Source organism: Bufo gargarizans, chromosome 3, assembly GCF_014858855.1.
Source record: "Bufo gargarizans isolate SCDJY-AF-19 chromosome 3, ASM1485885v1, whole genome shotgun sequence".
In the NCBI taxonomy this organism is placed as follows: Eukaryota; Metazoa; Chordata; class Amphibia; order Anura; family Bufonidae; genus Bufo; species Bufo gargarizans.
In genome coordinates, this window is record NC_058082.1 from 335888896 (window position 1) to 335916601 (window position 27706).

General features: G+C 41.7%; 1 protein-coding gene across 4 annotated transcripts in view; it reads left to right on the forward strand.

Annotated features, from left to right (window-relative positions):
• Window positions 1-27706, forward strand: part of CUEDC1 (CUE domain containing 1) — a 222985-nt gene that overhangs the window by 17513 nt on the left and 177766 nt on the right. The window contains exons 1-2 of one of the 4 annotated variants that reach the window (XM_044287417.1): window positions 3710-3848; window positions 6505-6619. The gene's annotated coding sequence lies outside the window, so the exon portion shown is untranslated. Of the gene's footprint in view, window positions 1-3709; window positions 3849-6504; window positions 6620-27706 lie in introns of those variants that run through there. The other 3 variants (XM_044287418.1, XM_044287415.1, XM_044287416.1) reach the window with 3 other exon arrangements.

Genomic DNA, 27706 nt, shown 5'->3' on the forward strand with positions numbered 1-27706 from the left:
TTCTATAGGCCTACAGTAGAGTTCTGCCTATTTATAGCACAACTCTATAAGGTGAGCCTCCATTTTTCACTTTACTAATCGGGTCTGAAAATCTGGAATGTAATTTCCTATAGTGCGCTCTTTTTTTTGCTTTTCTAGCAAGCACACGCCTAAATACACAGACCAGATGGTTGGGTGCCGCACAGAATGATATCAAGGGCTGCATGTGGCCCCCGGGCCGCAGGTTGTGCACTCCTGACCTAAATGTTAGGCAGTTTGTCAAGAAAACCATCTTGCTTTTCATAGTCTAATGATTAACCCCCTCTCAAAGTGCAACTCTTTAAAATGTGTTTGAGTGCATCATAGAGGCATGACTAGCTGTCAACGATCTCACACTAAAAGGTACATTACCCAAAATAACCTCTGAGAGGCAGCTTAAAGCGCAGCTCTTTTGGCAACACGAGTGTCTATGCAGCTGATGCCTATAATCATTTACATATCTGCCTGAGACATAACTGCGTTCCAAGCTTTGCAGCAATCCATTTCTATCTGGGTTATTTATTTTTATTTTTTTGTCAATGAGTGTGTGTATGTGTGTGTGTGTGTATATATATAATATATATTAGGCCTGCACAATATATCGCCAAAGCAATCGCAATTAATCGCCATATCGCAATCAACAATTGGCAGTCCCAAAAATGCTGCAATTATATTACTATATTTTTTGCTTTATAAGACACTTCCCCCCCCCCCCCCAAAGTGGGGGGAAAATGGCAGTGCGCCTTATAAAGCGATGGTTGACTCCTAGAGTGTCAGCTAAAGAGAATCCTAGAGTGTCAGCTAAAGACTTACAAAAGTCTCTGGCATATGCTAACATCCCTGTTAGCGAGCCTATAATACGTAAAACACTAAACAAGAATGTATTTCATGGGAGGATACCACAGAGGAAGCCACTGCTGTGCAAAAAAACATTGCTGCATGTTTACAGTTTGCACAAGAGCACCTGGATGTTCCACAGCAGTACTGGCAAAATATTCTGCAGACAGATAAAACCAAAGTTGAGTTGTTTGGAAGAAACACACAACACTATGTGTGGAGAAAACGAGGCACAGCACACCAACATCAAAACCTCATCCCAACTGTGAAGTATGGTGGTGGGGGCATCATGGTTTGGGGCTGCTTTGCTGTGTCAGGGCCTGGACGGATTGCTATCATCGAAGGAAAAATGAATTCCCAAGTTTATCAAGACATTTTGCAGGAGAACTTAAGGCCATCTGTCCACCAGCTGAAGCTCAACAGAAGATGGGTGTTGCAACAGGACAGCGACCCAAAGCATAGAAGTAAATCAACAACTGAATAGCTTAAACAGAAGAAAATACGCCTTCTGGAGTGGCCCAGTCAGAGTCCTGACCTCAACCTGATTGAGATGCTGTGGCATGACCTCAAGAAAGTGATTCACACCAGACATCCCAAGAATTTTGCTGAACTTAAAGGGGTTTTCCCACTTTGCTAAATCAGCCTGAGCTGCAGTCACTCTGCTGGTAACTTCCTGCTTTTCTGCAGATAAGGCTGGGCGGGCTTAGGTAGCTAGAGTGAAGGCGGCCACACCTCCTTATGACATCACACTGAGAGCTGAGTCCTGTGTGCTCGTTCATGTGAAAAGTATGACTCACAGTCTGGCATCCTGCAGTGTCTGAGGCCCCTCCCCCTGCTGGGGAATCAGCTCTGCTACACCTCTCTTCCCTGAACCTCTTTATATAGAGCTCAGCTACATCTGTCTGTGCGCCCCGCATCACGGACCCATTCACTTCAATGGGTCCGCAATCCGGGAGATGCGGTGCACTGAGCGAAACCCCACGGAAGCTCCTCATAGTGCTTCTGTGGGGTTTCTGGCCGTGCCTACGCATTGCAAAAAAGTTGTGCTTGCACTACTAGAACGGACTGATCACGGATCCATTCAAGTGAATGGGTCTGGGAGCCGTCTGCGGCAGCTGCTAGGATGTTGCCCGCACATAGGGTACCACAATTTACGGTCCCCAATGCATGGAACGGCCAACACACATTCATGTAGATGAGCCCTAACGGAGAGATGGCGAGGAATTTATCTGTATAGAGAAAGCAGAAGGGGGAATGGTAAATTCTTGCTTTGTAAATTCTCAAGTACACTCTTTGTGCCGCCATATGGTTTTATATTGCACCATAATTCAGAAGGATTCTCTTCTAGAACAGTCCATAATGCAATTAGAAGCATGCAGAGGTAGTGTATAGCCCCATAGACTTCTATTGGAACATAACAGAGAGATGGCGGGGCATTTTTTTTACCAGAGAGATGGCGGGGCATTTTTTTTACCAGAGAGATGGCGGGGCATTTTTTTACCAGAGAGATGGCGGGGCATTTTTTTTACCAGAGAGATGGCGGGGCATTTTTTTTACCAGAGAGATGGCGGGGCATTTTTTTTACCAGAGAGATGGCGGGGCATTTTTTTACCAGAGAGATGGCGGGCATTTTTCTACCAGAGAGATGGCGGGCATTTTTTTACCAGAGAGATGGCGGGGCATTTTTTTACCAGAGAGATGGCGGGGCATTTTTTTACCAGAGAGATGGCGGGGCATTTTTTTTACCAGAGAGATGGCGGGGCATTTTTTTTTACCAGAGAGATGGCGGGCATTTTTTTACCAGAGAGATGGCGGGGCATTTTTTTACCAGAGAGATGGCGGGGCATTTTTTTACCAGAGAGATGGCGGGGCATTTTTTTACCAGAGAGATGGCGGGGCATTTTTTTTACCAGAGAGATGGCGGGGCATTTTTTTTACCAGAGAGATGGCGGGGCATTTATCAGTGTAGAGAAAGCAGAATGGGGGATGGGAAATTCTTGCTTTGTAAAGTCTCAAGTACTCTTTGTGCCGCCATATGGTTTTATATTGAGCTATAATTCAGAAGTATTCTCTCCTAGAACAGTCCATAATGCAAGGCATGCAGAGGTAGTGTATAGCCCCATAGACTTCTATTGAAGTTCTGTTCTCTGTGTGCTGCCATATGGTGCCATTATATGGCACTATGATACAGAAGTGCCGCCATATTGTGCAACTATAGGACACTTCTATCCAGCAGTATTCTCCCCTAGAACTTGTCACAATGAAAGCAGAGGCATGTGGAGGTGCAGTGTGGCCCTGTTGACTTCTCTTGGGGCCACATTGCATTATATTTCATACAACTAGCAGCTTGTGTGGGGCAGTTGGACATCAGCCCATGCTAATGTCAGGAAGTGCAAAGCAGGGGCCACCTTATCAGAGAAGCAGTGGGGCCAGCTGTTATGTGACCTGACAAGGGGACAGAACACATAGTGAGGTCTGATCAGGGACAGAGGGACAGAACACATAGTGAGGTCTGATCAGGGACAGAGGGACAGAACACATAGTGAGGTCTGATCAGGGACAGAGGGACAGAACACATAGTGAGGTTTGATCAGGGACAGAGGGACAGAACACATAGTGAGGTCTGATCAGGGACAGAGGGACAGAACACATAGTGAGGTCTGATCAGGGACAGAGGGACAGAACACATAGTGAGGTCTGATCAGGGACAGAGCTGGAGGACGCTGAGCACGTTCCTTCACTACCCGGCAGAGCAGAGTGTAATCTGACTCCTCTCCAGCCCCTCCTCCCTCTCTCCCAAGTCTGCAGTGTAAACAGAGCATGCGTGGCTCTGTGTCAGAAGCAGCAGAAGGAAATGAACGGCCGGCCGTGCGCGTTCATGAAAGAGAGGAGAGGCCGGCCACTGGATGATGTGGTTAATCTGCGCAGGCGCGGCGCCTGCATTCGGCAGGGAGAGTTGGCCGTATCTAGGGGAGACACATGACAACACAGAGGTAGGAGGGGAAGGATTTTATCAAAAAGGAAGGGAATTGGCTAATACATTGTATTTACAAAAATGATCACTGTTATATCATTAGCAGATTAAACAGTGATCATTGAAATGGGACAACCCCTTTAAACAGTTCTGTAAAGAGGAATGGTCAAGAATTACTCTTGACCGTTGTGCACGTCTGATCTAAAACTACAGGAAACGTTTGGTTGAAGTTATTGCTGCCAAAGCAGGTTCAACCAGTTATTAAATCCAAGAGTTCACATACTTTTTCCACCTGCACAGTGAATGTTTACATGGTGTGTTCAATAAAAACATGTTAACATTTAATTATTTGTGTGTTATTAGTTTAAGCAGACTGTGATTGTCTATTGTTGTAACTTAGATGAAGATCAGATCACATTTTATGACCAATTTGTGCAGAAATCCATATCATTCCAAAGGGTTCACATACTTTATATATATATATATATATGTGTGTGTGTGTGTGTATATATTTATTTATTTAGTACAGACCAAAAGTTTGGACACACCTTCTCATTCAAAGATTTTTATTTTCTTGACTATGAAAATTGTAGATTCACACTGAAGGCATCAAAACTATGAATTAACACGTGGAATCATATACATAACAAAAAAGTGTGAAACAACTGAACATATGTCATATTCTAGGTTCTTTAAAGTAGCCACCTTTTGCTTTGATTACTGCTTTGCACACTCTTGGCATTCTCTTGATGCGCTTCAAGAGGTAGTCACCTGAAATGGTCTTCCAACAGTCTTGAAGGAGTTCCCAGAGATGCTTAGCACTTGTTGGCCCTTTTGCCTTCACTCTGCAGTCCAGCTCACCCCAAACCATCTTGATTGGGTTCAGGTCCGGTGACTGTGGAGGCCAGGTCATCTGGCGCAGCACCCCATCACTCTCCTTCATGGTCAAATAGCCCTTACACAGCCTGGAGGTGTGTTTGGGGGTCATTGTCCTGTTGAAAAATAAATGATGGTCCAACTAAACGCAAACCGGATGGAATAGCATGCCGCTGCAAGATGCTGTGGTAGCCATGCTGGTTCAGTATGCCTTCAATTTTGAATAAATCCCCAACAGTGTCACCAGCAAAGCACCCCCACACCATCACACCTCCTCCATGCTTCACGGTGGGAACCAGGCATGTAGAGTCCATCCGTTCACCTTTTCTGCGTCGCACAAAGACACGGTGGTTGGAACCAAAGATCTCAAATTTGGACTCGTCAGACCAAAGCACAGATTTCCACTGGTCCAATGTCCATTCCTTGTGTTCTTTAGCCCAAACAAGTCTCTTCTGCTTGTTGCCTGTCCTTAGCAGTGGTTTCCTAGCATATATTCTACCATGAAGGCCTGATTCACGCAGTCTCCTCTTAACAGTTGTTCTAGAGATGTGTCTGCTGCTAGAACTCTGTGTGGCATTGACCTGGTCTCTAATCTGAGCTGCTGTTAACCTGCGATTTCTGAGGCTGGTGACTCGGATGAAATTATCCTCCGCAGCAGAGGTGACTCTTGGTCTTCTTTCCTGGGGCAGTCTGCATGTGAGCCAGTTTCTTTGTAGCGCTTGATGGTTTTGGTGACTGCACTTGGGGACACTTTCAAAGTTTTCCCAATTTTTCGGACTGACTGACCTTCATTTCTTAAAGTAATGATGGCCACTCGTTTTTCTTTACTTAGCTGCTTTTTTCTTGCCATAATACAAATTCTAACAGTCTATTCAGTAGGACTATCAGCTGTGTATCCACCTGACTTCTCCACAACGCAACTGATGGTCCCAACCCCATTTATAAGGCAAGAAATCCCACTTATCAAATGTGACAGGGCACACCTGTGAAGTGAAAACCATTTCAGGTGACTACCTCTATCACACTTTTTTGTTATGTATATAGTTCCTCATGTGTTAATTCATAGTTTTGATGCCTTTAGTGTGAATCTACAATTTTCATAGTCATGAAAATAAAGAAAACTCTTTGAATGAGAAGGTGTCTCCAAACTTTTGGTCTGTACTGTGGTATATATAATATTTTTTTTTTTTTTGCCTTCCTCTGGATCAGCTTGTAGGATGACAGGCTGAACTGGATGGACAAATGTCTTTTTTTGGCCTTGTGTAATAAATATATATCTATAGACAGCAGTAGTAACTATTAGGCCTCTTTCACACGAGCATGACTGATTAGGTCTAGGTGCATTCAGCGAAACCCGCAATGCGTTTTCATGAGTGTGATAAGAAACTGAAGGTTTACAAACAACATCTCTTAGCAACACATTGCATCCACGCTTGCTTCCGGATGCGTCGCGTTTTTCACTGAAGCCCCATTTACTTCTATGGAGCCAGAGCTGCGTGAAAAACGCAGAATATAGAACATGCTGCGTTTTTCACAATGTACACAGACACATTGAAATGTATGGGTCAGGATTCAGTGTGGGTGCTATGCGTTCACATCACGCATTGCTCCCCCGCGGAAAACTCGCTAATGTGAAAGGAGCCTTACTAATTGATTTCTTCTGCTGCTTTGAGTTGTGATCTGCCATGTTATATAAATAAAACGATGGTCTAATTGTAAAATGACTTCTTTGCTATCATCTAATTACTGTTCTGATTTGATTTCTGTAATTTTGCTTTTCTATTTATTTTTTTACACAGAGTGAAGTGGCCCTGCATATGAACAGAGGTTTGTCTTGCTGTCTTCAGAGTAGAGACCATCAGAAAAAGTATGCCTGCTTGTTGTTTGCAGTTTATAAGCCTAATTTAGTTTCTGGTATGTAATCCTTCTCATAAGTTAGATAACACGGTCTCTTTTGTTATAAAAAATGTCACTTGAGTACTGCCACAGCTACTACCTTGTGTTGCTGCCTCAAATTTTCTGATACATCTTCTGTACGTTGCATAGTAGCATATTCATTTTACCATGTTCTTTGCTTGTCTTTTTTTTTACATTCACAAAGTTTGCAGTTCTCTTGTTGCACAGGTAAGTCTTAAAGCTCATTCACCTGACTATATTATGGCCCAAGTTTTATTTTGGGTTGTACAGCTTGGTAATATGGCATCTATAAAAACCTAGAGGCCCATTTAAATCTCTAAGCGTCTGATTTCATACTGAGGTGCACAGAGTTTTTTTTCTTTCAAATCCATATGGAACTCTGCAGAATAAAATGATATGTTCTGTTGGATAAATGTTTTAAATGTATCAATGTAAGATGGTTCTCTTTCCCTGGGATATACCTCTTTGCTTATTATATAGTTATCTGGCGTCTTCAGCATTCATTGCAATTCTTTGGATTCTACTTGGCAACGCTCAGAGGGTTGCTAAGGGGACACTTTACATTTAGTTTTCTAATAAAAATGAGCATATTTCCCTAGTATAGTCTATTGCAAAAAACACACTGCACTGGGGGAGATTTCTCAAAATTGTCATAAAAAAAGAGCTGACTTGTATCATCTAATCTGATTCTTCCTTTTGTTTTGCAGTGTCCCTTCAGAAAATGAAAGTATTAATCTAATTAGTTGCTGTGGGCAACTAAACCAGTTTTCCTTTGCACCAGTTTTGATAAATCTCCCCACTTCCCCTACACATTAACATTGTACAGTGGACATACAGGTCCTTCTAAAAAAATAGCATATTGTGATAAAGTTCATTATTTTCTGTAATGTACTGATAAACATTAGACTTTCATATATTTTAGATTAATTACAAACAACTGAAGTAGTTCAAGCCTTTTATTGTTTTAATATTGATGATTTTGGCATACAGCTCATGAAAACCCAAATTTCCTATCTAAAAAAATTAGCATATCATGAAAAGGTTCTCTAAACGAGCTATTAACCTAATCATCTGAATCAACTAATTTAACTCTAAACATCTGCAAAAGATTCCTGAGGCTTTTAAAAACTCCCATTACTCAAAACCGCAATCATGGGTAAGACTGCCGACCTGACTGCTGTCCAGAAGGCCATCATTGACACCCTCAAGCAAGAGGGTAAGACACAGAAAGAAATTTCTGAACGAATAGGCTGTTCCCAGAGTGCTGTATCAAGGCACCTCAGTGGGAAGTCTGTGGGAAGGAAAAAGTGTGGCAGAAAACGCTGCACAACAGGAAGAGGTGACGGACCCTGAGGAAGATTGTGGAGAAGGACCGATTCCAGACCTTGGGGCACCTGCGGAAGCAGTGGACTGAGTCTGGAGTAGAAACATCCAGAGCCACTGTGTACAGGCGTGTGCAGGAAATGGGCTACAGGTGCCGCATTCCCCAGGTCAAGCCATTTTTGAACCTGAAACAGCGGCAGAAGCGCCTGACCTGGGCTACAGAGAAGCAGCACTGGACTGTTGCTCAGTGGTCTTAAGTACTTTTTTCTGATGAAAGCAAATTTTGCATGTCATTCAGAAATCAAGGTGCCAGAGTCTGGAGGAAGACTGGGGAAGAGGGAAATGCCAAAATGCCTGAAGTCCAGTGTCAAGTACCCACAGTCAGTGATGGTCTGGGGTGCCATGTCAGCTGCTGGTGTTGGTCTACTGTGTTTTATCAAGGGCAGGGTCAATGCAGCTAGCTATCAGGAGATTTTGGAGCACTTCATGCTTCCATCTGCTGAAAAGCTTTATGGAGATAAAGATTTCATTTTTCAGCACGACCTGGCACCTGCTCACAGTGCCAAAACCACTGGTAAATGGTTTACTGACCATGGTATTACTGTGGTCAATTGGCCTGCCAACTCTCCTGACCTGAACCCCATAGAGAATCTGTGGGATATTGGGAAGAGAAAGTTGAGAGACGCAAGACCCAACACTCTGGATGAGCTTAAGGCTGCTATCGAAGCATCCTGGGCCTCCATAATACCTCAGCAGTGCCACAGGCTGATTGCCTCCATACCACGCCGCATTGAAGCAGTCATTTCTGCAAAAGGATTCCCGACCAAGTATTGATTGCATAACTGAATATAATTATTTGAAGGTTGACTTTTTTTGTATTAAAAACACTTTTATTTTATTGGTCGGATGAAATATGCTAATTTTTTTAGATAGGAATTTGGGGTTTTCATGAGCTGTATGCCAAAATCATCAATATTAAAACAATAAAAGGCTTGAACTACTTCAGTTGTGTGTAATGAATCTAAAATATATGAAAGTCTAATGTTTATCAGTACATTACAGAAAATAATGAACTTTATCACAATATGCTAATTTTTTTAGAAGGACCTGTATGTTCTGTAAAGATGGCACCTTCAAACGGGCACCATAACCGCCTAGTTTCTGCTGTTTTAAACGTCAGAGGTCCGGGGTTAATGTCTATAATCAGCAACCCCTCAGATTGATAACACCTCTGATACTAAAGCTAAGGTTGGAAGCCACGCGGCGGAGATTGGCGAAGGTGTCCCGTACTCATAACTGGCCTGAGCCTGTACAAGGCTTTCAGGCTTTTTATTAGTGTATTCCAATGCAGTCCTGCAGGTGGCAGCACTGCATTGGAACATGCTGAATATTGTGTTGTGTAATGGATAGATATCCATTACAGCATACAAGTAGCAATTAGGGATGAGCGAAGCAAGATTTGCATCCTAGATCCAAAGTTGCTTTGCAAAACTTCGGTCTAATGCTGTACAGAGATCCGTCTCGCGAGACTTTGGTAAATAACTTCAGTATTTGATTTTTAAACTGGATAAACATTTTAAAACTTGGATCCGAAGTCTGCTTCAGTTCTTAGGTACAACTCACTTAACCTTGTCGGAAGCCATACATTTTAATGCTGTACGGAGATGGATCTCCCTACAGCATAAGGCCCCATGCACACGGCCGTGGAACCGCGGCCTGGATCCCTCCTGAGAGCAGGTGCGCACGGCGTCACTGGTTGCTATGACGCCGCGCGCTCCCTGCTGCCGCCGCAGTACAGTAATACACTGGTATGATCTATACCAGTGTATTACTGTACTGTGCCGGCAGCAGGGAGCGCACGGCGTCATAGCAACCAGTGACGCCGTGCGCTCCTGCTCTCAGGAGGGATCCAGGCCGCGGTTCCACGGCCCGCACACGGCCGTGTGCATGGGGCCTTAAACCGAGGTTTTGAGTGAAGTGACTTAGGATCTAGGATCTGATGCATGCTTTGCTCATCCCTAGTAGCAATGTAATGTTTGATGGTTATAGCCACCAAAAATTCAAATCTCCCCCTTTCCCTAGAAAAAATAAATAAATAAAAATGAAACCACATGGGGCATGACCATGTCCCAAAACACCCGTACTATTAAAATCTTAAAACATTATTCCCAGTAACAGAAATAAAAATGGCCTATCCAACATTACATTTTGTTGTCACTTGACTTCACAAAAAATTGTAATAAAAAGTGATCAAAATGTCATACACACCAAAATTGTATCAATAAAACCTACAGATTGTGCCACAACAAATGAGATCACATACAGCTCTGTAGATGTAACTAGGTTATGGGGGTCAGAATTTAGTGATGAAAAGGAAAAAACATTTTCGCCAAAAATACTATAACAACAAAACCCAGAAAAAATTGTGGTGGAATGGCTTTTTTTTATTTTATTTTTCTTCAAATTCCACCCCATTTGGAATTGTATTTCCAGCTTTCCACTACATTGCATGCAATAGTAAATGATGCATTAAAAAGTACAACTTGTTCTGCAAAAAACAAGCCCCCATATAGCTACAGCCAGGTCCATAAATATTGGGTCATAGAATTTTGTCAAAGATTTTTGGCTCTATACACCACTACAATGGATTTTAAATGAAACGAACTAGATGTGCTTTAACTGCAGACTGTCAGCTTTAATTTGAGGGTATTTACATCCAAATCAGGTGAACGGTGTAGAAATTAAAACAGTTTGCATATGTGCCTTCCACTAATTAAGGTCCCAAAAGTAAAGGGACAATTGGCTTCTCAGCTGTTCCATGGCCAGGTTTGTGTTATTCCCTCATTATCCCAATTACAATGAGCAGATAAAAGGTCCAGAGTTCATTTCAAGTGTGCTATTTGCATTTGGAATCTGTTGCTGTCAACTCTCAAGATGAGATGCAAAGAGCTGTCACTATCAGTGAAGCAAGCCATCATAAGATTGAAGAAGAAGAAAAAAAAAGCCATCAGAGAGATAGCAAAAACATTAGGCGTGGCCAAAACAACTGTTTGAAACATTCTTAAAAAGAAGTAACGCATCGGTGAGCTCAGCAACACCAAAAGACCCAGAAGACCACGGAAAACAACTGTGGTGGATGACCGAAGAATTCTTTCCCTGTTCAAGAAAACGCCCTTCACAACAGTTGGCCAGATCAAGAACACTCTCCAGGAGGTAGGTGTATGTGTGTCAAAGTCAACAATCAAGAGAAGACTTCACCAGAGTGAATACAGAGCGTTCACCACAAGATGTAAACCATTGGTGAGCCTCAAAAACAAGAAGGCCAGATTAGAGTTTGCCAAACAACAGCTAAAAAAGCCTTCACGTTTCTGGAACAACATCCTATGGACAGATGAGGCCAAGATCAACTTATACCAGAGTGATGGGAAGAGAAGAGTATGAAGAAGGAAAGGAACTGCTCATGATCCTAAGCATACCACCTCATCAGTGAAGCATGGTGGTGGTAGTGTCATAGCGTGGGCATGTATGGCTGCCAATGGAGCTGGTTCTCTTGTATTTATTGATGACGTGACTGCTGACAAAAGCAGCAGGATGAATGCTGAAGTGTTTCGGGCAATATTATCTGCTCCTATTCAGCCAAATGCTTCAGAACTCATTGAATGGTGCTTCACAGTGCAGATGGACAATAACCCAAAGCATACTGCAGAAGCAACCAAAGAGTTTTTTAAGGGAAAGAACTGAAATGTTATGCAATGGCCGAGTCAATCACCTGACCTGAATCCGATTGAGCATGCATTTCACTAGCTGAAGACAAAACTGAAGGGAAAATGCCCCAAGAACAAGCAGGAACTGAAGACCGTTGCAGTAGAGGCCTGGCAGAGCATCACCAGGGTTGAAACCCAGCATCTGGTGATGTCTATGCGTTCCAGACTTCAGGCTGTAATTGACTGCAAAGGATTTGCAACCAAGTATTAAAAAGTGAAAGTTTTGATTTATGATGATTATTCTGTCCCATTACTTTTGGTCCCTTAACAAGTGGGAGGCACATATGCAAACTGTTGTAATTCCTACACCGCTCTCCTGATTTGGATGTAAATACCCTCAAATTAAAGCTGACAGTCTGCAGTTAAAGCACCTCTAGTTCGCTTCATTTCAAGTCCATTGTGGTGGTGTATGGAGCGAAAATTCTTAGAATTGTGTTGATGTCCCAAATATGTATGGACCTGACTGTAGACGAACAGAAAAATACAAAAGTTATGGTTCTGGAAAGGCAGGGAGTAAAAAAACAAAAACTGAAAATCATAGGGTCCTGATAGGGTTAACAAAATGAAATTCCAGTTGTACGTTAACTGTTGGATTCACATTTAAACTGCTTAGTTCTGCTGTGTAATATCCTGAATTACTGCTGCTGCTTCTGAGTGTGTTCTACAGAGAGATGGGGGAGGATTCCGTTTCTCCATGTCCTGTGTCTGGGCAGACCTGAAGCCAGCTAGGGTCCACCCACTAGCTCAGAAAAAAAATAGAGAGCTCGCAGAAGGGAGAACTAAAAAAAAAAATGACAGAAATTCAGTAATCCTCGCATGTATACACACGGCAGTTTATTCAGAAAAATTACCTAAATAAGTGTAAAGAGACACATTTTTAAAGTATGGAAATGATGATAAGGAATTGAGGAGTGTAAAGGGGCATGACATTAAATAAGCACGTAGTTAAGTGCAGAAATGATATAAGAATATGGTTAAAAGGCATGGATATTGATTATGTAAGAATACTGTTTAAATAGACATATGAAGACATGGCTGAGAAGCATGAAATGATGATAAAAGGTCAGGACTAAAACCAAAAATAGTGAGATGGCTTAAAGCATGTGAAGAATATATTTCGACCAAGCAATTTCATTTTTAGAGCTCTGTTCCTTGGCATATAGGAAGCAATAAGCCCCAGTACAAAGAATACTCAATGAACACTGCAAAATACCCTCTTTTATATTTTCCTTTTAGTATTTATTTTACTTATTGAAAGAAAATCTATACAGTGTATATATATGTGTGCATAGCATATGTTAAAGTAAGAGAGATAAGGTAATCCTGGAATTTCATAGGAGATTACCCAGTACCCTTCAGTATTATGCACCATGCCAGGGATCTGAAATTCCACATATGGTGTGTGTTAGTATACTGTAATTAATTCTAATATTAGGTTTGGCAGTGTGGATTAGATGGGATGTGTAATTTAATCATAATGGGATAACGTGTAACACTGATATAGGAAAAACTGACTTCCATCTATTTAAGAAAAATGGCTTTGAATGTTAAAATGAAACTTGATTGGCTTTCGTTTTCAAAACCTAAGCACTTCCAGTAAGTAAACAATAAAATTGTGCACTTGGAGCAAAAGCCTTCTTTATCGGCCACAGTATCTGTATTTATTTACAGTATAGTATTGCTTTACAGTTTTCGTGGCTTGCTATCAAGTAAAAACTTTAGGGTTGTAGTTCTGCTGACATGATGGAATAATTTAGTAATTTCTGCAGATGGGTTTTCTAGCGTCAGATAAATGAATGAAACATTGCAGGAAGATATTGAGAGAGTGTTAATTAGAGTTTGATATTTTATAGAATCAGGTATTCTTATCATTGAATGGCTGATTTGGAGAATAAACACACTCCAGGCTGTCCACTGGTTCCCCCAGAGAGGATTGGGGTAGCCAGAAAGTGTGTGCGGCAGCCTGAGTCCTCATGAATGATCCGAGGCTGCCACACATACAGGTAAGTTCCTATAGGTACACAGTGAAATTCTAATAGACTCCAAAGCTAGTGCATTGGAGTCTGAGAGAATGTTCAAGTTTTTCCTAGGGGGAACTATTAAAAAGATTGGGGAGATAAAAGTTTTTAAAAATATTAAAAACAAACAAAAAAATGAATATCCCCTCCCCTGTCCCCTAAATTAATGTAAAATACTTGAACAATTAAAAAAAAATAAACAACAGGAGCATTGCTGTGTGTGAAAATGCCCATACTATTAAACTATAAAAATATTTATCCTCTACGGCAAATGGCAAAATGGTAGACTTGCTGTTTTTAGGTTGCTTCACAACACTCCAAAATGGTATGACTGAAACGTACAGATCGCTCTACAAAAAATGAGCCCTAACACACAAATTATGTACACATAAAGCGTTTTTTCCAAACGCTAGAAAAACTATCCATATGTGGGGTATTGTTTTAATCAAATTGACACGTAGAATGAAAATGCTGTAAAAACAAAATCCAGAAAACTTTTATTTTTTTTTTATTTATTTTTTACTAATTCCACCCCTTTCGGAATTTTTTTCCACTTCCCACTACATTGGGTGCAACTATAAATGGTACCATTAGAAAGAACAACTTGTCCAGAGAAAAACAAGCCCTCAAATGGAAAAATAAAGTTTTATGGCTTTGGGAAGTCTCGGAGTAAAAGAAAATAAACATAAAATCGCCTGGTTTGTCTTTTCACTGCAGCCACAGCAAATTTCCACCTGACCATTTATTTCACTTTATTTTGAGGCGCTGACTAACATTTGATTTTCATAGTAAAGAATCACCGTGCATCAGTGTCACTTTAATCTACATTCTTTTTCACGCAAAATGTTGACATCTCCCTAAGTACTTTTCATGGGCATTTAAGTTATGTTAATGTATCTGATATTTAAGGCCTCTTTCACACGGGCGTCATGTTTTTTGCCCGGATAAGAGGCGGGTGCGTTGCGGGAAAATGCGCGATTTTTCCGCGCGAGTGCAAAACATTGTCATGCGTTTTGCACTCGCGTGAGAAAAATCGCGCATGTTTGGTACCCAGACCCGAACTTCTTCACAGAAGTTCGGGCTTGGGATTGATGTTCTGAAGATTGTATTATTTTCCCTTATAACATGGTTATAAGGGAAAATAATAGCATTCTGAATACAGAATGCTTAGTATAATAGTGCTGGAAGGGTTAAAAATAATATAAAAGTTAACTCACCTTCTCCTCTTGTTCGCGTAGATCCCGGTCTGTTCTTTAGCTGTGGGCTGAATGACCTGAGGTGATGTCAGATCACATGCTCCAATCACATGGTCCATCACCATGGTGATGGAGCATGTGATCTGACATCACCACAGGTCCTTTAGCCCACAGCTAAAGAACAGACCGGGATCTACGCGAACAAGAGGAGAAGGTGAGTTAACTTTATTATTTTTAACCCTTCCAGCACTATTATACTAAGCATTCTGTATTTAGAATGCTATTATTTTCCCTTATAACCATGTTATAAGGGAAAATAATACAGTGAATAGACTGTCACCTAGAACCCATGAGTGAAAATCGCACCGCATCCGCACTTGCTTGCGTATGCATGCGATTTTCACGCAACCCCATTCATTTCTATAGGGCCTGCGTTACGTGAAAAACGCACAAAGAGGAGCATGCTGCGATTTTCACGCAACGCACAAGTGATGCGTGAAAATCACCGCTCGTGTGCACAGCCCCATAGAAATGAATGGGTCAGGATTCAGTGCGGGTGCAGTGCGTTTCGTTGTTTGGTAAATAATAACCTTAACCCCTTCATGCCCAGCGCCATACATGTACGGCGCTGGGCGGGTGTTTAAAGATGGCGCCCACTGCGGGAGCCATAGCCGTGGGTGGCCGCCTGCTTCTTCAAGCAGACACCCACGGCTCATGTCCGCAAGCGGCAATAATGCCGATCATGGACATTTAACCCCTCGGATGTTGTGGTCAATCCTGACCAAGGCATCTGAGCGTGCCGAAGGCGAAAGTGCGCACTTTCAGTTGTGCTCCGACTCCCCTGTGTGACGATTGGAGTAGCCAGAGCATGTATGCAGCAGCCCCTGTCTTTATTAGTGACAGGAGGCTGCTGCATAGTATTTTCTATGGAGCCCTTGCCTATAATAGGGCTCCATAGGAAACTAGTAAAATGGTCATAGGTTCCAATGCAAGTGCATTGGAGTCTATGATGATACCAATCTAGTGTAGGAACTATAAAAAAAAAGTGTAAAAAATACAAAATAAGTTAAAAAATAAAAAGTCAAATCACCCCACTTTTCCCAAAATAAAAGAACTAAAAAAATAAAAAATACACATCATTTGTGTCGCGATGTGCGAAAACACACATAATATAAAACTATAAAAATATATTCCCTATACGGCAAACAGCAAAACGGAAAAAAAAGTCCAAATGGCCGATTCACTATTTTTGGTCACTTAATTTTCAGAAAAAAATAAATAAAAAGTGATACACACCCCAGATAGGTATCAATAAAAAGTTCAGATCGGCCCGCAAAAAATTAGCCCCCATACGGCTCCGTACACATAATTACAAAGAAGTTATAGGGGTCAAAATATAGCAAGAAAAAAATAAAACTGATTTTTTTTTTCCACTTCTTTTTTTTTTTTTTTTAAATCAAAACCCAAGAAAACTATACATATAAGGAATTGCCGGATTCGTACTGACCTGTAGAATAAAAGTAACCGATCAGTTTTATCACACATCGAACGTTGTAAAAAAAAAAAAAAAAAAAAAACCTGTAAAACTGTGGTGGAATTGCGTTCACCCCATTTGGAATTTTCTTTCCCCGCTTCCCACGACATCATATGCAATATTAAATGGTGGCGTTGGAAAGTACAACTTGTCGCGAAAAAAAGCAAGCCCTCATAAGGCTATGTGTACAGAAAAATAAAAAAGTTATAGCTCTGGGAAGGCAGGGAGCACAAGACTAAAACGAAAAAAAAAAAAAAACTCCGGCCCTTAATGGGTTAAAAGAGTAAAAGTAATCCACATGCATAATATATTTCTAGACTCGTGGGCTACACAAATTGTAAAGGACAAAAAGAAAAAAACTGATCATGTTCTGATCAGCTATTACATCATACTGTACTTGCAATAAACAATAGACTTTTACACAAACCAGAAAAACAGATCATGTGTGTAAATGAGTTCACATCAGGCAACTTCTGTCGTGTGTTTTGTATTTCTTTGCCCGGTAAAGGACTGACCATGCCCCTTTTATTTGTGTCCAGCTGCTGCGGCTCCTTTCTTTTAAGTCCTCTCAAATATCAGCAGTTTAGTGACCATGTCTTCTAATGCCACAGTAGAAAAGAAACTTTTTTAGACTCCCATATGGTGAATCTTTTTCATTTCTGAAAGCTGTCCAGAGAAAGGCTCAAAGCCTTATTTTTGTGTAAGCTCTTTCTTGTTCTCATCTAATGCACAGCTGTTATGAAGATGCAGTAAGGGCCCTTTTATACTGGCAGATATTCTACCTTGTAACAAGTGCCAATCAATGATAACAGCATGTCGATCAGTGTTGGCACCCCTGAAATTTTTCCAGAAAATAAATTATATCTCACTGAAAATTATTGCAGTTACCCGTTTTGTTATACACATGTTTATTTCCTTTGTGTGCACTGGAAAAACAGAAAAAAAAAACTGAAAAGGCAAATTGGACATAGTTTCACACAAAACTCCCAAAAATGGGCTGGACAAAATTATTGGCTGGGTAAACAGTTGTGGGTTAAAGGATAACTGTCATATTTAGACCCTAATTTCAATTTTCATATATGTAGTTACTAATAACATGATATTCCAGAATCAGTTACTATTAGACTGACTTACCCCATATTTAATAAGATTCAGCCCTTAGCAACCAGTCTGCATAATACTGCAATTTCACTATTCAGTTAAGATGGCCGCCCCTGCCCTCACCCTGAGGCTAATCCCACCTGCCCTCACTACCCACAATGCATTGAGCTCCTCACATGCACTAGCCAGTAACAATACCCCCCAAAAGGGTCAGTAACCAGAGCTCTCCCCCCTAAAAGGGGTCCTCTTACCACATGTTGCTTTCATTTATACACTGAGCAGATGGCAGATCTCCCTTCCCTGTTGTGCGCTGCTTCAACTCTGCTTTCTCCAGCTCTACTGAGTGAGGGAGCGTCTGCCAAGCGCAGGGACAGGGAGAAGTGCACACAGCCATGGCACTGTTATCAGCTGCTGGGGAGGACCTGGCTTTAATCATTTACTTACAGTCCCTGGCTGTCAGTAATGTGACCTTGCACGCAGCCTGCTTCTGTGTCCTCTGTCCTTCAACAGATAGGGTTGCTAGGCATGGTCCGTCTATTTTAAGCACACGTAAAAGTAGGCAGTACAGGGGACAAAACTGTGGAATTAAGGGGTAATTGAATACACAGTGAAAAGTTGAAATAGGGCCACCAAGGTGATATTAATCACCACAATCCAATACAAAAAAAATATCCTTTAACAACTTTGTTTCAAGCATATGATGCTTGTTCAAACTCATCTGTGGCATGTAACAGGTGTGGGCAATATAAAAATCACACCTGAAACCGGATAAAAAGGGGATAAGTTGAATCAATATTTGTATTGTGTGTCTGTGTGTGCCACACTAAGCATGGAGAACAGAAAGAAGAGAACTGTGAGGAGTTGAGAAGCAAAATTATGGAAAAATATCAATGGTTTCAAGGTGACAAGTCCATATCCAGCGATCTTGATGTTCCTTTGTCCAGGGTGCGCAACATTAATTAAGAAGTTTACAACCCATGGCACTGTAGCTAATATCCCTTGACGTGGACAGAAGCAAAAAATTGATAAAAGGTTGCAACGCAGGATAGTCCAGAAGGTGGATAAGCAGCCCCAGTCAAGTACCAAACAGATTCAAGGTGTCATGCAGGCTCAGGGTGTATCAGTGTCAGTGCGAACTATCCGTCGACTGATATGAAATTAAATGAAACTGTATGTTTACAGAAAACGGGCTGAGGCCTACACAGTACCTACATTCAAATATGGTGGAGGTTCAAAGATGTTTCAGGGTTGTTTTGCCGCTTCTGACACTGGGTGCCTTGGCTGTGTGCAAGGGATCATGAAATCTGAAGATTACTAAAGGATTTTGAGTTGCAATGTAGGGCCCAGTGTCAGAAAGCTGGGTTTGTGTCCTAGGTCATGGGTCCTCCAGCAGGACAATGACCCCACACATACTCAACATGACCCCACTCATATTAAGAAGCACCCACAAATGGATGGGAACTAAGCACTGGAGAGTGGCCAGCAACAAGTCCAGATCTAAATCCCATTGGACACCTGTGGAGAGATCTTAAAATTGCTATTGGGAGAAGGCACCTTTCAAATATGCGAGACCTGGAGCAGTTTACAAAAGAAGAGTGGTCCAAAATTCCAGTTGAGAGGTGTAAGAAGCGTGATGGATAGAGGAAGCACTTGATTTCAGTTATTTCTTCCATGCAACCATGTATGCAACCAAATATTAAGTTGAGAGTGGCAATAAATTTGTCTGACCCATTTTTGGAGTTTTGTGTGAAATTATTATATAATCTTTTATTTTATTTTATTTTTTTATTATTATTCCAATTAGGGTTGTCACGATATCAAAATTTAGATTAAATTTCGATACCATAAAAAAGTATTGCAATACTCGATACCACGCGAAAAAAAATAAAGCCCATAATAGGACAGTCCTATCCTATTTTTCTGGTGGACAAGGTAACAAAAAAAAAATTTGACTCTCCCGCTGGGGCTTTGATTGGAAGCTGCCACTGCACCACCAATCAAGATACAGAGGGGAGGGGACCCTGTTGCCACTGGGCCACCAATTATTATAATACTGGGGTTGGGGGTTGCATTGTGCCACCAATGAAGATTATAAAACCTTTATTACAAGTGTAGGCTGTGGGTGCCGGCCGTATCACATACACAGCCACTATGACAGGGCAGTGTGATCCCTGTCAATTTAACCCCTCAGTTGCGGCACGTTAGGGGTTAATTGCCATGATTCTGCGGATCATTGTGCCCTGTCATAGAGGCCGGGTATGTGATACGGCTGGCACCCGCAGCCTACATTTGTATTTAGGGATAAATTATATTCATTGGGGGTGAAGAGTGGCCACAGCCCCTCACCTCCTCATCAGTACTGTCTCATTGGTGGCAGTGGCGGTCATGTCACAGTGGAGAGGGACTGCCTCCTTCTCCACTGTGCTGCTGAGGAGAACATGGCGCATGTGTGCCACGTTCACTAACTGTTACTAGGCTGCGCAGTAGCGCAGCCTAGTATCGGTAAATTGTAAAACCCAGTATCAAATTGATCCGGGTGCAAAAGTATCGATTGGGTATCGATAGTTTTGATACCTAGTGCAACCCTAGTTCCAATACACAGAAAGGAAATACACATGTGTATAACAAAATGTGTAACTGCAATCATTTTCTGGAAAAATTTTAGGGGTGCCAAGACTTTCAGCCAAGACCATATACATGCACCATTTATGGCACACAAACTATTTGTAATATGAACGTTTGACCCAATGTAATCTTCATATCCCTGCTCTACTTGGAGTGATGTGCTTTGCACTTGCGCTGAAAAATCACGTGTTTTTCCCGCAACGCATCCGCATCTTGTCCGGCCCTCACATGCGACTCCTGTGTGAAAGAGGCCTTAAAAGGGTGGTTTGTGTTCCATCTTGCTTGAAGTATGCAAAAGTTCTTTAGTTTACCTGACAGATTTTTTTTATTTTTTATTTATTCATTAAAGGCCAGGTCATTTTTCATATTTTTGTGCTTTTTTTTTTTTTTTTTTTTTTTTTTTTTTTTTTTTTTTTTTTCCCTCCTGCTGTTTGGTGGTGGCCTGGAGGCTGCTAGCAGCTATCATGCCTACCACATGCTTGCATTCCCTGAATGTAATGAATGTGGTATTTAGTGTTAGGTTCCCGTCTTAATGAGATTGCCTTGACACCGGCAGACAGGCACAAATAATTTTGTACAAAATGTATTTGCCAAGAATCTCACATTCATAACGCAGCATTAGCATTTTACAGTTTCTTTACAGAGTATGGCACGATTGTACTTTATTATTTGTGTTTGTAGAGTTCTGTTGCATTGTTTATATTTTTTTCTACCACAGGTATTGATATGCATGTGGCATTTATCATATAGAGAAAGTTAATACAACCCGCTTACTATTGTATTATTATTAATTTTCATATTGCTTCCTTTGCTGGCTTGATTAATTTTTTCCATCACATTATACACTGCTCATTTCCATGGTAACGACCACTTTGCATTCCATCCGTGGTGGTCGTGCTTGCACATTATAATAAAAATTGCTAGCTTCTCTGGTGGCCGAGACTGTGGGAGTGCACATAGGCAAGTGCTTTTTCCTATAGTATGCAAGCACGACCACCACTTCTGGATTTCAGGGTGGTCATAACCATGGAAATGAGCAGTGTATAATGTGATGGAAGAATGAATCCAGCCAGCAAAGGAAACAATATGAACAACCACAATACATTAGTAAGTTACTTGTATCAACTTCCTAAGTTTTTTAGATGTATAAAACAGTAAAAAAAATAATAATTCAGATACCCCCTTTCCCCATATTAAAAATAAACAAAAAATCGATCATTTGGACCTCCGCATCCCAAAACGACAATACTATTAAAATATAAATGTATTTATCCCGCACAATAAACACCGTATTGGGGAAAAAAAGCCAAAATGGCTGATTCCATTTTTTCGTTGCTTCACTTCTCAAAAAGATTTGATCAAAAAGTAACACTTTCGGGGGGCGTGGCCTGACCGAGCTCGATGGCGGCAGCTTGAGAACAGAGCTCCTGCCACTAGATCCCGTCTCAGCACTTTTCTACGCACCACCGGAATGAAAAGATGAAGATTCAGCCGAAGGAGTCTTACAGAATCACCGGAGAGCAGAGGGGTGAAATCCCGCAGCGCACAGACATGGAGAAGTATCTCCAAAAACCGGCTCCTCAGACACCAGCACGCACAAGCAAAATGGCGCCGAAGCGCAGCGAGGAGGAAGAGGCGGCCGGAGACGCTTGTGGAGCAGCAGCACTGGACGAAGCTTGTGAGGTGAGCAGATCGCACGCAGGGGGAGACCCGGCGGCTCTCACCAGAGATTTTTTGGAGAGTGCTCTGCAAAAGGCCCTGGCTCCAATCGCGGCCGATCTAACTACCATAAAGGAAGAGGTACGCCATATTGGGGACAGAGTGGAATCCCTTGAGCAAGCCCAAGACACCATAGTTGTCTTTAATACGGCAGTTAAAAGCTCTTTAGGCTCACACACTAGAGCCATGAACAGCCTGCTACTCCAGATGGAGGACCAGGAAAACAGGAACAGAAGGCGCAACATAAGAATCAGGGGGCTCCCTGAAGCAGACGCCAGTGAGAATCTGTTCGTAGTTATGGACACACTATTCACTTCTATACTAGGTTCAGAACGAGCCAAGGGCATTGCAATTGAGAGAGTCCATAGGGCGCTGAGGCCCAAGCCGGGACACTCTGAAAATCCCAGAGACATCATTTGTGGTTTACTAAGCTACAGGGATACAGAGGATATACTACTCAAGGCGCGGGAAAAAGGAGAGCTAACACTACAAGGGAGGAGTATACAGATCTTCCAAGATTTGGCGGCCTCCACACTGCAGAAAAGAAGGTTACTGAAACCGCTGACAGACCTCCTACGTTCCTCAAAGATCCCATACCGATGGTTATTCCCTTTTGGTATATTGATATCTGCAGGGAACCGTCGTTTTACAGTCCGCACTCCGGCAGATCTGATACCGTTTTGGGAAATGACGGACATATCGCCTGTTGAAGTTCCATCATGGTTACCTGTGGCATCTGAGGAAGAGTTACCACCCTTACCAAAATTATCGCCGTGGTCAAAACCAAAGCAACAGAGAACAGGCCGAAACAGGAAGGCGGTGACCAGAGGAATGGACACTGGACCATGAGATAGAAAGCTGCTGGTTTGCTTTATTTGCTTTATTTGCCTTTGCCTTACTCGTTGTCATGCTGTTCATTTTCTTGCTTGAACAACCATTATGCAGATACATCACTTTACCGTTATGTGCTAGTTCAGTATTCGGTTATACACTTACTAGGCTTTATGATGTCATTGATGCCAGGTGAAAATGTCTTACAAGTATAAGCTAATTTTACTTCTTTGGGCTGGGTCTGATTCAAGAAGTTTGAGAGGGGTTGGAGGATAGACATGAGGTGGTTCATCGCTACTGACATGTAGCCATTCAAATCGAGCTGAGAGGGGAACTAGGCCGATCAGGATATACTATTGTCAACTGATCACCCCCCCCCCCCCCCAACCACCGAAAGGAATTACGCCTTGGACAAGGCAGTTATTGGAATTGTCATGAGGTTCCTATTTGGTTTATTGTTGGTTAACCTTTTTCAAGTATTTACTGTTTTACTCCATTCTAGGTCACACAGGTCACATGCACTGCAATTTAGCCGCATAATCCCGAATACAAAGATAAAATGGCGCCATTAGCACTTAATATAGCTACTTTTAACGTACATGGCTGTAATGGCCCTGTCAAAAGGAGTCGTACGTTCCGAATAATAAAAAATGCTGCAATCGACATAATAATGTTACAGGAGACTCATTTTACGTCCCGGGGTATACCCAACTTGAGCAGTTCTTCGTTTCTCCATTGGTATCATGCATGCTCAGATAAACCAGCTTCCAAAGGAGTTAGTATAGGGCTGAAAAAGGGATTACCTTTCACGTTTCATTCCCAACTGATAGATCCAGAGGGCAGGTTCATACTAGTGAACTGTGAGATAGGACACACAAAAATTACATTATGCAATTTATATGCACCTAACGTGAAACCAGTGAGTTGGCTGTTGGAGATTCTGGACAAGATTGCTGCTTTCTCTTTTGGGTGGATATTGATAGGAGGCGACCTGAACCTAACCTTAAACCCACTATTAGATTCTTCATCAAAGAGATCGGCTGTCTCATTCAGGGCTCTTAAAGCTCTGAAAACGCGTCTGAATGACCTACACGTTGTGGACGTATGGCGTTCATTGCACGGAGACAAAAAGGATTATACCTTTTACTCAAATCCTCACAAGTCATATCAAAGACTTGATTACCTGTTTATTCCTGAACAGCAACTAACCCTAGTCAAGTCAGCAAATATTGACAGCATAACGATCTCTGACCATGCCATGATGCACTGTGCCATTGCGCTTCCGGAGGTAGTTGGGAGAGAGTGGTCGTGGAGGCTGAACCACACGCTGCTAGATAAAAAAGCACAAGTTGATGGTATCTCAAACAAACTGAGAGATTATTTTGAGATAAATGTGAATCCGGAGACGACACCCGCGATCGTCTGGGAAGCGCATAAGGCGGTGATTAGAGGTGAATTTATTGCTTTAGGTTCGCATCTCAGGAGAGAACGCACGCAACAGGTGGTGGACTTATTGTCCAGGATCTCTCAGCTAGAAAAATTGCATAAAAGGTCATTGGCAGTGAAGGAATTTGATGCACTAGTAACCCTCAGACAAGATTTGAAGTCCCTGCTTAATATACGATCCGCTAATGCGTATCTAAGAATCAAACAAAAACATTACGTACATGGGAATAGGGGTAGCAAAATACTCTCGGCAATGATCAAAAAGAGAGCAGAACAGTCATTTATTAAACAGATGAAAACAGCAGATGGTACCCTTACTACAGATGACAAGGAAATATCTGAAGTGTTCACAAGTTTCTATCATGATTTGTATAACATAAGAAAAGATGAGTCAAGAGAGTTTTCAGCAGAAAACTGTAATAAGATAAAAGCCTATTTGAATAATCTTAAGCTACCCATGCTATCTGAAACGGACAAAGAAGCGTTGACCGCGCCAATAACATTAAATGAAGTGGAGAAAGTGCTAAAAACTATTCCCAAAGGTAAGAGCCCGGGACCAGATGGTTTAACAATAGCATATTACAGGAAATTTTTTCCCATATTAGGCCCCCATCTGGTCTCCCTCTTCAATGCCCTTTTACAAGGAACACCTTTGCCTAGACAATCTCTTGAGGCGCATATTACGGTATTACCCAAACCAGGCAAGGATCCGGCCCTGCCCGCTAGTTATAGGCCAATATCACTGCTTAATGCAGATATCAAACTCTGGGCTAAGATACTGGCACATAGAATCGCGGCCTTGCTTAAGATATTGGTTTCTTCTGATCAGTCTGGGTTTGTGGGGGGTAGAGAGTGCAGAGACAGTACATTCAGGGTACTACAAGCTCAACAATTCGCTCTGTCGCAAGGGAAGGGGCTCACTCTCCTAAGCACAGATGCTGAAAAGGCTTTCGATAGGGTAGATTGGAAGTTCATGGAAGCCACTTTACATAGATTTGGCTTTCCTCCTCAATTTGTGACCGCTGTGCTGTCTCTGTACTCCTCCCCCACGGCTAGGATACGCATCAATGGAAAACTCACGCCCCATTTTGAAATAAGAAATGGAACCCGACAAGGTTGTCCGTTGTCGCCTACTCTGTTTATATTGTGTTTGGAGACCTTCCTGCAAGCAATAAGACAGGATAGGGATATACAGGGGCTTAACATAGGCTCTCAGACCCATAAAGTCGCAGCATTCGCTGATGATATGCTTCTGTTGGTGTCCAATCCATCACAAGCTTTCCCAGCCTTACTGAAACAGTTCGAGGTTTTTGGGGGGTTTATCTAGTTTTAAAATTAATCTATCCAAATGTGTGGCTTTAGGAATTAATATCTCCCAAACTACCATAGCTCAACTTAAGGCCAATTTTCCATTTCAATGGCATCCGGATAGTATATGTTACTTAGGAGTAAATATAACTAGAAACCCTGATCAACTGTTTATGCAAAACTACCCCAAGTTACTAACTGACATTAAAACCCAATTAAAAGATCTGAAAGTCCCTTTTTTAACTTGGTTAGGGAGAAAGAATGTACTGAAAACGTATGTTCTCCCGAAATTCTTGTATTTGATGCAGACTTTGCCTATAGCTCTACCCAGTCACTATCTAGCGCAAGTAAGGAAAACTTTTTCCACGTTCATCTGGAATCAGGCGCGACCCCGATTAGCATATCGGAGACTGACATTACCCAGGCGTAAGGGAGGCTTTGGATTGCCGGATATCAGCAGTTATTACGGAGCAATACAAATGAGACTCCACTCAGAGGTAACAAACCCCCGAGGTACTAAATTAGGTTGTCAGATTGCTAGAAAGATTTTAGGGCCATGCAATTTAGCAGTATTATGGAACCCTGATAAGAAGTCCTTACGCGGGAAAAAGATCCCCTGCTCACTAAAGGGTATGATGGACAGTTGGCTTAGATTGGGGAAACATTTACATCCCTCCAGTTATCTATCTCCCTTTATCCCTATTGGATATATTCCTTATTTATACCAACCCAACTTCCAAGATGATACAGGGCTATGGGCATCATTAGGGGATAGAGCGGCCGGAGATATCTTAGAGAACAGAATAGTCCCTTCTATCCAAACATTGAGAGAAAAGTTCAAACACGTCCCATGGGCTGCAACCCATTACTCGCAGTTCCAGAAGGTGTGTGAATGGTATTTGTTGCATTCCACATGTAACTACACACCTACGTGGTATGACGCAATATGGAATCAATCAATTCACAGGAAGGGAGTCATTTCGACATTATATAATAAAATATTAGAGATTAGCTCAGACTCTATACCTTCATTTGTAGAACAGTGGGGTAAAGATCTGGGAATGGCTTTGGATGATGTCATTGTTAAAAGAATACTAGCTCATTCTCATGGTTATTCTAGATGCATCAAGATTCAGGAGAACGCTTTTAAAATTGTCACGAGATGGTATAAAACTCAAGATAAGTTGCATTCCATTTCTTCGTCAATTTCAGCCGATTGCTGGAGGTGTGGGGAAACCACGGGCTCAATGTATCACATATGGTGGTCGTGCCCTCAAATTAAAAAGTTTTGGGATTCAGTGTCAACAGAGGTTCAGAAGATATGCAAGATCAGTTCTCCCATCAATCCATTAGTGGCCCTGCTCAACATCCCTGACAGACATTTTAAATTGGCCAAGAATTCTTTACCTGCTCAGCTGATAGCAGCAGCAAAGCTACTTATTCCAAAATATTGGTTGTCCAAGGAGATACCTAGTCTGAGAGAATGGGTGTTCAAAGTAAGAGAGATTTATCAGTTAGAAGAACTGACCAGTTGGGAGACGCTCTCTCACGACAAATTTATTTTAGCCTGGGAGGGTTGGTCTGATTGGTATAAGAATTATAGGGGCTGAGAGATTAGCGAGTGAATGATTCTTTCGGTTACTTCCTGGAGTGCAAGGAAGCTGACAGAAGTAGAATAGGTTGGGATAGTAGGATATCCATTTCGCTCATGAGTCATAATGCACATTTCATGTATGACACAAGGGCACAATAGTGCTGGATTACCATACATCTATAATATGAGAGGCGTCTGTGGTCTCATTTGCAATGTATGTAATGACCTTAATTGTACCTGACAAAATATGTGTGTTATCTTAATGAATGGAGTATACTATTTTATACTATTTTGTACTTTATTTTACTATTTTTTACTTTTATGTTCATGTTTACACCACTGCAATTGTCTTATTGATTGATGATGATATTGTCAAATTTAAAATAAAGATTTGAGAAAAAAAAAAGTAACACTTTCCAAAATGGTGTCAATAGAAAGTACAGGTTGCTCTGCAACAAATGAGCCCTCACACAGCTCTGTATACGTAACCATAAAAAAGGTTATGAGGGCAGAATATTGCGATGCAAAGAACAAATAAATATTTTCCCAGTGTGTAAACACAAGAAAACTATATAAATCTGATGTCGCTGTAATTGTACTGCCCGAAGTATGAAGCTGGCATGTG